Genomic DNA, 14,500 nt, shown 5'->3' with positions numbered 1-14,500 from the left:
TCAACAAATTACATAGGTTAGATGTATCCCTAACTCATGAATGTAATTGTGCATTCAGAATTGTCATTTCGTATATTTATAAGGTTAATTATTTTCATGATCATTATATTGTCCCCTTTTGTTTGACATATTTGTTAGTGCTCAATTTTGATTCCTTCGTAAACTTTATTTTTCCACTAAAATGTGTCCTACATATTGCACAACCTCTCCTATATAAGATTTGTGTATGCAATTTTGATACTATTTATTAGGATATTCACTCCAATGTTATTGTCATAAATATTGCTCTTTATTTGTTTATTTATTTATTTATTATTATTATTAAAAATATTTTATTTACTAATAATGTATAATTATTAGATGAAGCTATCCTAATTCTTCCACCACATGCTTACTTTATTATGAGACCACTAATAGTTTTCTTTTCATTCATATTCAATTATATTAACTAACCTACAAGTTTATTTCAATTTGAACAACTTTCTACTAATTTACTAATGGAGAATAGCTTGAATTTCATATTAGGACTATATTCATATATTCTCCATGTATTCATTTACAATTATAATCAAGAATATATAGTATTTGATATGTTTTTATATATTAAGAGCATAATATTATTACTAAACCTATATATGCACTAACACCTACAAACATAGTGGAGGTCATAGTATAAATATATTTATATCTAATTACTAAATTACACATTAGTTTTAATTTTTATATAGTCACTATTTAACAAAGTTACTCATACATAAATTGAGTTTAGTCAATTGAGAGGAGGTGTGTAAACCAAAGGTTAAGGGGGGGTTGGGAGTAAGAAGACTTCGTGACCTTAACAACGCTCTCATTATGAAGGTTGGCTGGAGGTTGGGAGAAGATAATATAGATTGGGGCAATATTATGAAAGCTAAATATCTGTCAAATTCTCCTTTCAATTGGAATCTTTTTAATAATGACCTCCCAAGAGAGTTTAAAATATAGATGAATATTGTTAGGAGTAGAGGATTATTAAGGGAAGGGAGAAGGTGGATTGTGGGGAATGGTCATAGTATCAAATTTTGGGAAGATAAGTGGATGGGAGGGAAACCACTGGCTTTCAACAAATTTAGAAGATTAATGGGGTTGCTTAAAGAAGATGTGGGAAGAAAAGTTGGAGACTATATTGATCAGGGGAGGAAGTGGAAGAAACTTACTCTCAAGAGGATATTCAGCTTCTCAAGGAGTTGGAAGAGCTAATTGGAGAATAGAGACCCCCAATTCTATTAGAGGAGGGCATTACCGCTTGGGACTTAACTCCAAGCGGTAGCTTCACTATAAAATCGGCTTACTTACACCTATTTAGCAAGGACCCTTGCTGACCATTATGGAGTAAGGTATGGATTAGTAACCTTATTCCTAAAATCAATTTCTTTTGGTGGATGGTTCAACATGGAAATTTCTTAACCTTAGACAACCTAAAAAGAAGGGGCTTTTAAATAACAAACTGTTGTTATCTCTGCAAGGAAAAGGAGGATAGTATTTCTCACCTATTCCTGGAATCCTAGTATGCCTTAGAAATATGGACTAGGGTCTGGGAGAGATTTGGTTTAGACTCGGTTATGAAGGACAATCTGGGTCAATTTGTGGAAAACTAGAGTTGTCCCTTTTATCACCCTAGATTGATTTTTCTATGGAAAATTGTTCCACCATATGTCTGTTGGCATATATGGAAAGAAAGAAATAACAAAATATTTAGAGAGGAAAATAAATCGATGGAGGTGGTTTTTGGAATAATGGAGAAATTATTGAGGAAAAATTTAAATGTGGCTAAATGTAAAATGCCAAAGGAAGAACCAAATAGACAAGAAGGACTGATTGCTGAAAAGTGGGGTTGTCATGAGGATTTTTTCCTCTTTGATAAATCAAAAATGCTGAGGAGATAGCAAACGAGATGGAAACCACCTACCCTTACACAATATAAACTGAATTTTGATGGTGCTACAAGAGGAGGTATAGGAGTGGTGGAAGAAGTGTTGCAAGATAAGAATGGTGATGCACTGTTGGTTTATGTTGGGAAGGTGGGAAATGGAAGCAATAATCTGGCTGAGGCAATGGTGTTGCTTTGGGGTCTTCAACTGATTAGTGAAATGCAAATTAGGGAAATAACAATAGAGGGAGACTCCAAATTAATCATTGATCTGGTTAAGTGAATGTCCCAACCAAGATGGAATATTTGAACTATCATTATGGATATAGGGAAAATTTTGGAAGGGATGGAAAGTGTCCACCTATAGCACGTTTATAGGGAAGGAAATAAGGTGGCTGACATAGCGGTTGCCATGGGGTTTAAATCAATGGCAATCACATGTTGGAGGGATATGATAGATCTTAAAGAAGACATTAAGTCATTGATAACCTAAGAAAGAGGCAGGAATATCACTTAATTATGAATATAAATTTTAAAGTTGGGGCCAATTTTGGCAATTTTGTTTTGATGTCCGCTAAATTTAACAAAAGCTTTTTGGAAATGATTAGTAAACGTGGCCATACAAACAAAAAAATGAGTGAATGAAAATTAAGAGAGATATCTTTTCACCATTATGGTTACACATTACGAAATTTAAATTACTTACTAATTAAAAGTATGAATAATATCTTTGATTAGACTGTCAGAGATTTTCAGAGTGTGAAAATTATGATACTATACAATCACCATTCCCATAATAAAATTGCATGGGATTTTGAAACTTATCAAGCACAAGACTATAAAATTATTTTGTTTATTGTTAAAGGTCTCAGGGTGGAAAGTAGTTGCAAAGATTTCGTAGAGAAGGAAGTTCAGATGTGCACCACTGAAGAAGAGGAATGGGATATTGGTGGAATAGATATGGGGGAGACTTGAACAAGCTGGAGCCCACAAAAATGGAGAACTTCAAGGATAGGATGGCCACCTAGTTTCTACTAAAGGAAGGGGGTTTTCTGCCCTACATGCAATCGATGGCGGGGTACGATGAGAATTGTGCCCTCCAGTTTGTTAACGGGTGGAATGACCACAAGGTCACCATTAATGGAATCACCTTCCAAGTGAATAAGGAAGTGATTGCCATGGTGACTGGCCTTTCAATGAAATGGAAAAAATGGAGAAAGGTCACTAAAACTACTGATGAGACTAGTATGAGCAATTTCTTTGTGGAAGATGAGGAACCAATTTGATATAGAGGAGGGTTTAAAAGGGACAAGCTACCAGCCCCATGGGATGATGTGTGCTTGGTTCTCATGAGATATCTAACACTGGAGGGCAGGTTTGGTGTTTACTACTACTACCATTTCCCTTTGTTAAATCATTTTAGGAATAGGGATTTCATTTCTATTCTATTTTTCCTTCTGCATTCTCTTGAGGATATGGTAGCTGATGTTAAGGAAAAGACGAGTAAAGGGCATAATTTTACCATAATCCATCGAGGACTAATTTTTTGCCTCTACCAATTCCACCTTTCCTTGTGCCCCCCTAGGGTGGTGGTGGTTGACAACCAACTCCACTGCTAACATTCACCCCTGAGCACCAGTACTAGCACTAAAATTCATACCCCCCATCCCTAACCAAGTCGGGAAAACAAGAAAAAGAAAAAACCTGATACAGCTGCAGAACAAAAGGGCAACAAAAAGATAAAAGTTGAAAAACCTATTGAGGTGGAAGAGGAGGATTCAGAGGAGGAGGCTAGGGGTAAGATTAGGAGGAGATCTAGAAGACTCGCCTAATCCCAAGCAATGTGTAAACAGAAATCTAACAAATTCAGAGTTGAGGAGGTTGAGGAGGAAAGCTCAGATAATAATAAAGAAAAAAGGGAGGAGGAATACAACTTTAATTCTAAAAGAGAATATGGAAAGGAGGAGGTGGAAAAAAGTGGTAACTTAGAGGATAATTCTATTGAAAATGCTCAGACTCGGGTGTCTGCTGACAATGCTGCTACCACGGAGATCACCCATGTTTCTATTAGCTTCACCCTCCAACCCATAACCTTCTGTGAAGAGAGCAGCAAAGTGGACACCTCCCCCATAACTATCTCATCCCTAGCTAAGGAAAAATCTAAGATTTCTACTAATCCTAGTGTTTTGCAGGATAATATATAGGTACAAAAAACAAAGGAAGAAGCAAAAATGGTGGAAATGGATATCAAGGAAGAGTCTAAGGAGCAAGTGAAGGTGTATGTCAATTTGGATAAGAGGGTTAAAATCTTAGAGGAAGGTTTCTTTACCTACTCTAAATTTGCTCTCAAAGTCACCCACGCCGCGACCACCACCCTCTAACTGCTGGCACAGGAAAAGGAAGATACTAGGATGGATATGGAGGACCATAAGCTCCTCTTCAAATTCCTGGTTGAACACTAGTCCCGGATTCTACTGGCTATGAAGGAGAAGGATAAACAATAAAATCGAGGTTTTTAGTTTAATGGGATCCTCAGATCCAAGACTTTTTTGTTATTTTGTTGTTTTTGGTTTTGTTGGTATCTAGTTGTAGCTAAGACTTCGGTTGGCTTGTTATGCCAACAATTATTTTGTTGAAATTACATATTTGTTAGATATTCTAGACTTTTATTTTAGTTTAGTTGTCCTTAAGTTATTTTTGTTGTGGTTCTATGATGTTTTAGTTAGTTTTTTGTATGCTATTGGTCACTGTTGGTAATGCGTTGGTTACCAGCTTTTGGTTTGTAAGGGCCGACCCCCTTGTTTTTGGTCACTTTTTATTTCAAAAACTACTCATACATGTAATATTAAATAACTAACTATTTACCAATCAATGAAATTTCATTATCTCATCCGTAAGCTAATTTATAATTTAGTAACTCCTTATATCACCTAACTAAATTGCTTACTCACCAAATAACACTTGCCCCAAAACAAAGCTACAACCCATATATTAATGAAAATTCCTTAATAATCCCATTTAACACCCTATATTAACAATCTAATTGGCAATAAGTAACAACTTTTACCTACTAAGTTTGATACCTAACTAGTCTTATATATCTCAATGGCCCCACTTAATAAAACAGACATATCCCTTACCTACACATAAAATAATAAAAACAATTAAATTAAGACAAACTTACTTTTATGTCCTATTACTACCCCTATCATACTTTACTAACTATCAACCTAACTCCCTTAACCCACTTGCTAACTTTTTCTAACCATTCAATGACATCTTAATACCTATTCATATTTACTAACATTAACCCAACAATTTTACCTACCTAAAGTTTACTTCTTTCTTTTCCTTTTTAATCACCCCATAATCCTAATGTGAATCTTGTCTTAAACTTACATGTATAATATCCCCCTTTGCTATTTGCAAACCTCCTTCCCAAATTCGAAATCCTCTTGCCATGAATCACGTGCCCCTTTTTGTCTTCTCTCCATTGATGTGCAAGCATAAGTTACATCACCTCCGCCTAATACACCTAGATGGAAGTGTCTTATAAACCTATGATCCCAAGGTTCTAACATGTACCTCTTTCCCCACACCAATCTACTCCTCCCACTTCCCAAAATGTCTATCTCCTCCTCCCTAGGCATGGTGTGTTGGGTGAGGAATTTATATGTTATTCCATATTTGATTTCAAGAAGGATTAGATGCCTAGAGTGTTTTCTAACATATGTCAGACATGGGAAGTCAATGTAATTCTCATCTTCCAAAGCCAAGATGGTGACATGGCCACCTAGTGGGGTTCACTATCTTCTTTCCCCATAGACTAATTTAGAGCAAGGAACCCAAATAATAATAATATAATCCAAGGACCTACCTATATAAACAAAGAGTTAAATCTTGAGTACCATAAATTCATAGGTTGGATGAATGCAATAATTGATATCAACTTGTAAATAAGAGTGATAGAAGATGTAAAATCACAATATTGATGTCTTATATTTGTGGATTTCCTAAAGAAATTGGAAGCAAAACCCATTTAACAAAAGTGAGAAAAATTGTTGTAGGTATACATTTCCTCTCTGGAATTTGTATGGAGGAAGTTAAAAAGTGTAGAAATTTATTACAGATTAATATTTTATTCAAGGGCATATACCCAAAGTCTTTATATAAAGATGTAATTAAATGAATAATTTAGAGCAAGGAACCCAAATAATAATAATATAATCCAAGGACCTACCTAGACACCTAGACTATGTCTAAGCACCTTGGGAGGTGGTAAAAAACTCCATCTCTAAGTGAGGTCACATGGATAGAAAAGCCACCTTTAAAATTTGAACATGCTAAAGAAAATATAAACTCATAATACTTTAACCAAAGCAAACAAAAAGGTTAAATATTTATATTAAAACCAAATTATATATAAATCTATGCTACCTAGGCATTACAAATCTTACCATGGGGAAAGAAGATAGTGAACCCCACTAGGCGGCCATGTCACCATCTTGGCTTTGGAAGATGAGAATTACATTGACTTCCCATGTCTGACATATGTTAGAAAACACTCTAGGCATCTAATCCTTCTTGAAATCAAATATGGAATAACATATACATTCCTCACCCAACACACCATGCCTAGGGAGGAGGAGATAGACATTTTGGGAAGTGGGAGGAGTAGATTGGTGTGGGGAAAGAGGTAAATGTTAGAACCTTGGGATCATAGGTTTATAAGACACTTCCATCTAGGTGTATTAGGGGGAGGTGATGTAACTTATGCTTGCACATCAATGGAGAGAAGACAAAAAGGGGCACGTGATTCATGGCAAGAGGATTTCGAATTTGGGAAGGAGGTTTGCAAATAGCAAAGGGGGATATTATACATGTAAGTTTAAGACAAGATTCACATTAGGATTATGGGGTGATTAAAAAGGAAAAGAAAGAAGTAAACTTTAGGTAGGTAAAATTGTTGGGTTAATGTTAGTAAATATGAATAGGTATTAAGATGTCATTGAATGGTTAGAAAAAGTTAGCAAGTGGGTTAAGGGAGTTAGGTTGATAGTTAGTAAAGTATGATAGGGGTAGTAATAGGACATAAAAGTAAGTTTGTCTTAATTTAATTGTTTTTATTATTTTATGTGTAGGTAAGGGATATGTCTGTTTTATTAAGTGAGGCCATTGAGATATATAAGACTAGTTAGGTATCAAACTTAGTAGGTAAAAGTTGTTACTTATTGCCAATTAGATTGTTAATATAGGGTGTTAAATGGGATTATTAAGGAATTTTCATTAATATATGGGTTGTAGCTTTGTTTTGGGGCAAGTGTTATTAGGTGAGTAAGCAATTTAGTTAGGTGATATAAGGAGTTACTAAATTATAAATTAGCTTACGGATGAGATAATGAAATTTCATTGATTGGTAAATAGTTAGTTATTTAATATTACATGTATGAGTAGTTTTTGAAATAAAAAGTGACCAAAAACAAGGGGGTCGGCCCTTACAAACCAAAAGCTGGTAACCAACGCATTACCAACAGTGACCAACAGCATACAAAAAACTAACTAAAACATCATAGAACCACAACAAAAATAACTTAAGGACAACTAAACTAAAATAAAAGTCTAGAATATCTAACAACTATGAAATTTCAACAAAATAATTGTTGGCATAACAAGCCAACCGAAGTCTTAGCTACAACTAGATACCAACAAAACCAAAAACAACAAAATAACAAAAAAGTCTTGGATCTGAGGATCCCATTAAACTAAAAACCTCGACTTTCTTGTTTATCCTTCTCCTTCATAGCCAGTAGAATCCGGGACTAGTGTTCAACCAGGAATTTGAAGAGGAGCTTATGGTCCTCCATATCCATCCTAGTATCTTCCTTTTCCTGTGCCAGCAGTTAGAGGGTGGTGGTCGCGGCGTGGGTGACTTTGAGAGCAAATTTAGAGTAGGTAAAGAAACCTTCCTCTAAGATTTTAACCCTCTTATCCAAATTGACATACACCTTCACTTGCTCCTTAGACTCTTCCTTGATATCCATTTCCACCATTTTTGCTTCTTCCTTTGTTTTTTGTACCTATATATTATCCTGCAAAACACTAGGATTAGTAGAAATCTTAGATTTTTCCTTAGCTAGGGATGAGATAGTTATGGGGGAGGTGTCCACTTTGCTGCTCTCTTCACAGAAGGTTATGGGTTGGAGGGTGAAGCTAATAGAAACATGGGTGATCTCCGTGGTAGCAGCATTGTCAGCAGACACCCGAGTCTGAGCATTTTCAATAGAATTATCCTCTAAGTTACCACTTTTTTCCACCTCCTCCTTTCCATATTCTCTTTTAGAATTAAAGTTGTCTTCCTCCTCCCATGGTAAGATTTGTAATGCCTAGGTAGCATAGATTTATATATAATTTGGTTTTAATATAAATATTTAACCTTTTTGTTTGCTTTGGTTAAAGTATTATGAGTTTATATTTTCTTTAGCATGTTCAAATTTTAAAGGTGGCTTTTCTATCCATGTGACCTCACTTAGAGATGGAGTGTTTTACCACCTCCCAAGGTGCTTAGACATAGTCTAGGTGTCTAGGTAGGTCCTTGGATTATATTATTATTATTTGGGTTCCTTGCTCTAAATTATTCATTTAATTACATCTTTATATAAAGACTTTGGGTATATGCCCTTGAATAAAATATTAATCTGTAATAAATTTCTACACTTTTTAACTTCCTCCATACAAATTCCAGAGAGGAAATGTATACCTACAACAATTTTTCTCACTTTTGTTATATGGGTTTTGCTTCCAATTTCTTTAGGAAATCCACAAATATAAGACATCAATATTGTGATTTTACATCTTCTATCACTCTTATTTACAAGTTGATATCAATTATTGCATTCATCCAACCTATGAATTTATGGTACTCAAGATTTAACTCTTTTTTTATATAGGTAGGTCCTTGGATTATATTATTATTATTTGGGTTCCTTGCTCTAAATTAGTCATTTAATTACATCTTTATATAAAGACTTTGGGTATATGCCCTTGAATAAAATATTAATCTGTAATAAGTTTCTACACTTTTTAACTTCCTCCATACAAATTCCAGAGAGGAAATGTATACCTACAACAATTTTTCTCACTTGTGTTACATGGGTTTTGCTTCCAATTTCTTTAGGAAATCCACAAATATAAGACATCAATATTGTGATTTTACATCTTCTATCACTCTTATTTACAAGTTGATATCAATTCTTGCATTCATCCAACCTATGAATTTATGGTACTCAAGATTTAACTCTTTGTTTATATTACCCAAAATCAAACTGAGTGGTCTGATGAAATGAGAAGATGCATATGATTTGTTTAAAGCCTATCTAATCATTTCACCATACATACATAGAAAACATTAAAAAAAAGCTTGATACTATCCATTTTTTCAAGATGCATAACAGAGAGTCTTTAAATGAAGCCTTCCAAACTGCATTAAATGATCATTACAATATCCTTCTATCATTGAGAATTCCATAGGTTTTAGTTATTGGTTGATCATAAGATCAGAACAAGATCAATGAGATAATCTACATGGTTCATTATGTTACCCCACAACGTTGGATATGCTTCTACATGAATCGATATTTTCCCTCCTACACAATTATGATAGTGCTACAACAAGTCTCTTACATAACACCTATATGCAAAAGCACAAATCTTGCGTAATTTGCAACAATGGATAATGGAAAAGAATTCCCTCTTTACATTACAACCTCACAATAATGGAACCTTAATAACATATCACATGTAGAGGTGGTATGGAAGAGATTAATCTCTTCACAACACTTGATTCTTCTACATTGTCCAAGAGTGAAAAACCTTAATATCTTCAAGGAATCCATCTTCCCAAAACCTACAACCACACACAAACTAGGAACCATGGAGGCTCACCTCCCAATCTAGGCTTCCATGAAGCCACCCACACTTGCCAATGCATAGAACATATCACATAACACAAAACAATCCCTCCCGGGGCATACACATTGATTCAACATTGGAACCATTGAACATAGGCTGAAGGTGTGCTTTCAAAAAGGAGACTTGCCATATCAAACATATCTGCAATACATAATTTTTATAGGCCCTTTCGAGACTTTCACAAATCAAAAAATTCCATGCCCTTTTGGGGCTTCCACAACTACACTCCCATACTCCATAATCTTCCTTTCTACACTATCATTTCCCTTATCACTACCAAAGAAATATATGAATGGATATGGCATACAATGGAGCCCATACTCGAGGGTTCTCAACTATATTTCAAGCCCAACTAAACCCTTCACCTTGGACTTCTCTTCCCTTCTCAAAGGGTGAGTGAAGCCCTCACACTCATAACAACACTTGACATTCAATCAAAACCAAAAGGATCAAGAAAGAAACCAAGAAATTTCATGAACACAATGCACATTCATACCACTACCACACAACACAAATATTCACAATGGAACAACACAATACCAAAATCTATCATCCAAAGATTCACAATATAATGTGAGATCCCATAACAAATGCTCCATGCTTGCAGATTTACTATGCAATACTAAAAGAAAGAAAATGTACATGGTTTGAAAACACCAACCTTGGTCCAAGCTAAGGCAATGATATTTGTTGTAGAGCTCCCTTAGTCTTTCTCCAAACCCTGACTATGTCTAAACTTAGAGAGTGGGTGAACATCCTGTTAATTTGTCCAAGACTCTCTAATAAGGTCTTCCCACTATCTTTTTTTAGCAAGGACACTAAGCCACTCCCTCTTACAAACTTGTCTCCTCTAAATTTTCTATATTGGTCATAGTGGGAAACATGAAAGAGAACACATTTGACAAGTCCATTTTCGAATTGGTGGAAGAATGCATGGGTAAAGGCCCCCCCTAGGCTATCTAGTCACTATCATGGTCAAAATTAGGTCCCTAACATGTTATACCATCATATGGGTAGCTCATTTTCACATGAAAGGTAGTCTGGGACCACCTAATGACCCCTCAAAACCCTAGCCAAGTCCCAATTCGAATTTCCTTTGATTGTGACCCATCTTACCCCTTGTCAAGTGGGTTTACTTACTCATTAACAAGGTAATTAGGTTTAGGGTAAAATGCCACCATGACCAAAACCCTAATTGACAAGTCATCACACACAAAATCTACAAGTGTCAAGTGACACATAAAAGCATATCCCACATCACCATGACATGCCCTCAATGCATCCTTATGATTACACATTCCCACATACAAGAAAACTTACATTCACAAAGAAAAACATTTTCATGAGGCTTTTGAATCTTCCAAAGATTTGCCTTGGTTAAACTGTGTTCACATAGGTTTGGATTCCATTTCCCCCAAAATTTCCATGGTTCCACTTCATGTGCATTAAACCTAAGTATCAATAGTCTAAGGGGTCATATAAATGTATATCATAAATGCATAAAATTTCAAATGTTACATAACCTTATTAACATAATTCAATTAAATTTCCTTTCCTAAATATTTCAAATAAACCATCCAAAATGTTAAGATATCAAGATCTACATATCATAAACCATCATGGTAAATCAACATTTATCTGCATATCACATTAAATAATAATCATCATAATCATCATAATCAAATTAACATTTATCTACATATCACATCAAATTAACACTTATTTGCATATCAAATTAAATCATAAATCATTGTAATCATCAAATTAATGTTTATCTACATATCACATTAAATCGTAAATCATCGTACTCATCATAATATAATTCTATCCTATCATAAAGTTGCATCAATATGTGTTCGATCATTCCATTCACAATATTAGGTTCATAATACATATCATAGGTGCAGGATGCTATTGTAAATGTCAAAATCAATGAATAAAATAAGCCATTGTTCGTCTAAGTCTTGAATAAAGCAACATACGCCCACATAAACATTACAATTCCACATTATAAGGATCTCTGAAATATAATTTTTATCAAGCAATTAGAAGGGTTAGAACATGAATGAAATCATTAATTATATCATTTAGGTCTTAATGTGCAGACATACTTGCAGATCATCAAAATGTAGATATAAAATAACATCACTCTATAGTCTCCAAAGTATATCAAAACATCAAATTAGAAGTATCATACTGCAAATATGTCATCTATATTATGACGGATCAGGTGAAGCCTCACAATAATCTAGAATTTATGGCTCTTGGCCCAAAGCCTTGTTAGGTGACCATTACAATCACTTATCAAATGCTATCTTTCATATTATTTTCCTTTCATCACAATCACTTCAGGTTTTGCAATTTACCCTTAACCAATATTTTGAAGTGGTTTCAAGCTCACCACAAACTTCACAAACATCACACAAATGGTTTTAATATCACCATAAACTTTGCACTCAAGTGGTTTACAAACCTTGAAAACTCACTAGTTATAATGACCAAAAATCATCATTACAGTGAAATTCTGGACCTTTATCCTTCTATACCTACATGAAAACTGATTATTGAGTCCATATAAAAAGAAATTCATCTATCGAGATACATGTGTACCTAGTCATAGTACTCGCTAGTTCTATAGGAATCTTTTTCAGATACATGGTTCTGTTAGCATGATTACTGATGGTATTCCTTTGGGGGAGTATCCTAAGCATTGGTGAGCATGTAGCAGTTGACATGTAGTATTCATGCTTTTTTGTCATTGATGTCAACATATCAATAAGTTTGTGAAGACTAATAGAGTAGTAGATAGAGATCAAGGTCGTACGGACGTAGGTTTGATGTTCAGGTGATGCACAAGTAAGGACATGTTCCACACTCTATCCTAATGATGAGGTTCAATGTTTGTAAAGTAAGTTTGAAGACATACGAAAGATATGTCTGATTTATAGTGAGCAGTATAGAGACAAAGTACTTGAGAAGCAATTTCTAGTGATTGCCTTATATATTCTAACAAAGATATAAACTAGTGATGCACAATTAGTCTGAGATAGAAGACAGTCTGATGATGATGTCAGGGAGTGTGTAAGCCCTAGTATTGCACATGTGAGAATTTATATAGATTGTGAGCCGACAATGTTATTGTAATTACAAATTAATTAATTATCTTATTATAATTAATTGGGAAAGCCTCAAGGCTCACTTAATGAATTATTTTGAAGATACAGTATAAAAGAAAGGTGTTTTTCTTGTTTGTAAGTGTCTATTAAAGTATTGAATGCGAAGTAATCAAGGAAGTGAGAAAATGAGTAGAGTGTTTGGTGAATACGAGTAAGTGATCCAAGGGATTATTGGATGCAAGGCTTGTGATCCAGTAACAAGATTAGAAGGAGTAGAGCCGGTTGATAGGACAAAGAAAGAGGAAGGAGAAATACAATACAATTCTATTATTCTACAAGGAATAATACATAGATCATTTGGACAATGGGTGCATTGGTCTTGCCCCTGAGGTTGTTTGAACAGTGGGTCCATTTGCCTTCCATAACTCCTAATAGGGATTAAAGTCTCCTAACAGGGACTAATATGTATTGAATGTTGTTATAGACCCTTAACAAGGTACATCCTCTAACAAGGAATATTTATATTAGTACATCATCTTGTGGGTATCATGCCCACTGAGGTTTTCCCTCTAATGAAGGGTTCCCTAGTTAACATATCTAGTGTTATTGTTTATGAGTATCTTGTTATGGTTTCTAATTATATTGTTCACATGGTTAAGTTTTATTAATGTTGATAATTGTGACAATAGACGGATAATTGATTCACCTAACCACCCCCCCCCCCCCCCCCCCCAACAACTATATTGGTGGACTGTGTATTCTAACAGGTTCATCATTATGTTAACCCAGACTTTAGGGTGTTAGGTACAACTGTTATTGCATCCCTTACAATAGATCAAGTACAATAAGCTTTCTCCTTTTTAAACACATTACTAGTGCTCAAGGATCCAAGTATTTGTGGGCTCTACTAGCCTCATTCATTCCTTTCACAAATTCAAAAATAGAATGCTACAACATTAAAAAATATCACTTCTTCTTTTTATTGCATAGAACTTCACTATTACTTAAGCCCATTAACTTCCAAGACTATGGGGAATCTTTGTTTTACATCATCTCTTCTTTTTTGTAGCAATTTGAGTAATACATTGTTGATTAAGTACAACTTCAATTTTTTTCACCATCTCTTTGACTAAAGCTACAATTGATAAATTCTCTCCAACCTCGATCCAAACATGTCAACCCTCTCAGTCAGATCAAGATTTTCCTTGACATTAATAATAGCATAGATTTCAGACGTTAATGATATCATAGATTTAACACTACAAAACAACATACTCATCCAACAATATTTTAAGCAAGTTTATTCTTAGTAAAAACAAACTCACACATATAACTAGGTAGGGACCTTCATTGACTCTTGGCAGCCCTCATCTTGGGAAATCTTTTTTACACCCACTGGAAACTTCTTGGATGGAATTTCACTATACTTGCAAAACTTTAACAGAATATGCCAATCAAAAGTTCATAAGATTTGGCTTCAAAATGGTTTGTTACATCAACCTTTCAA

Source organism: Cupressus sempervirens, chromosome 2 (genome assembly GCF_028749045.1).
Source record: "Cupressus sempervirens isolate cs-2001-9-10 chromosome 2, ASM2874904v1, whole genome shotgun sequence".
NCBI lineage: Eukaryota > Viridiplantae > Streptophyta > Pinopsida > Cupressales > Cupressaceae > Cupressus > Cupressus sempervirens.
This window is presented reverse-complemented; position numbering follows the sequence as displayed.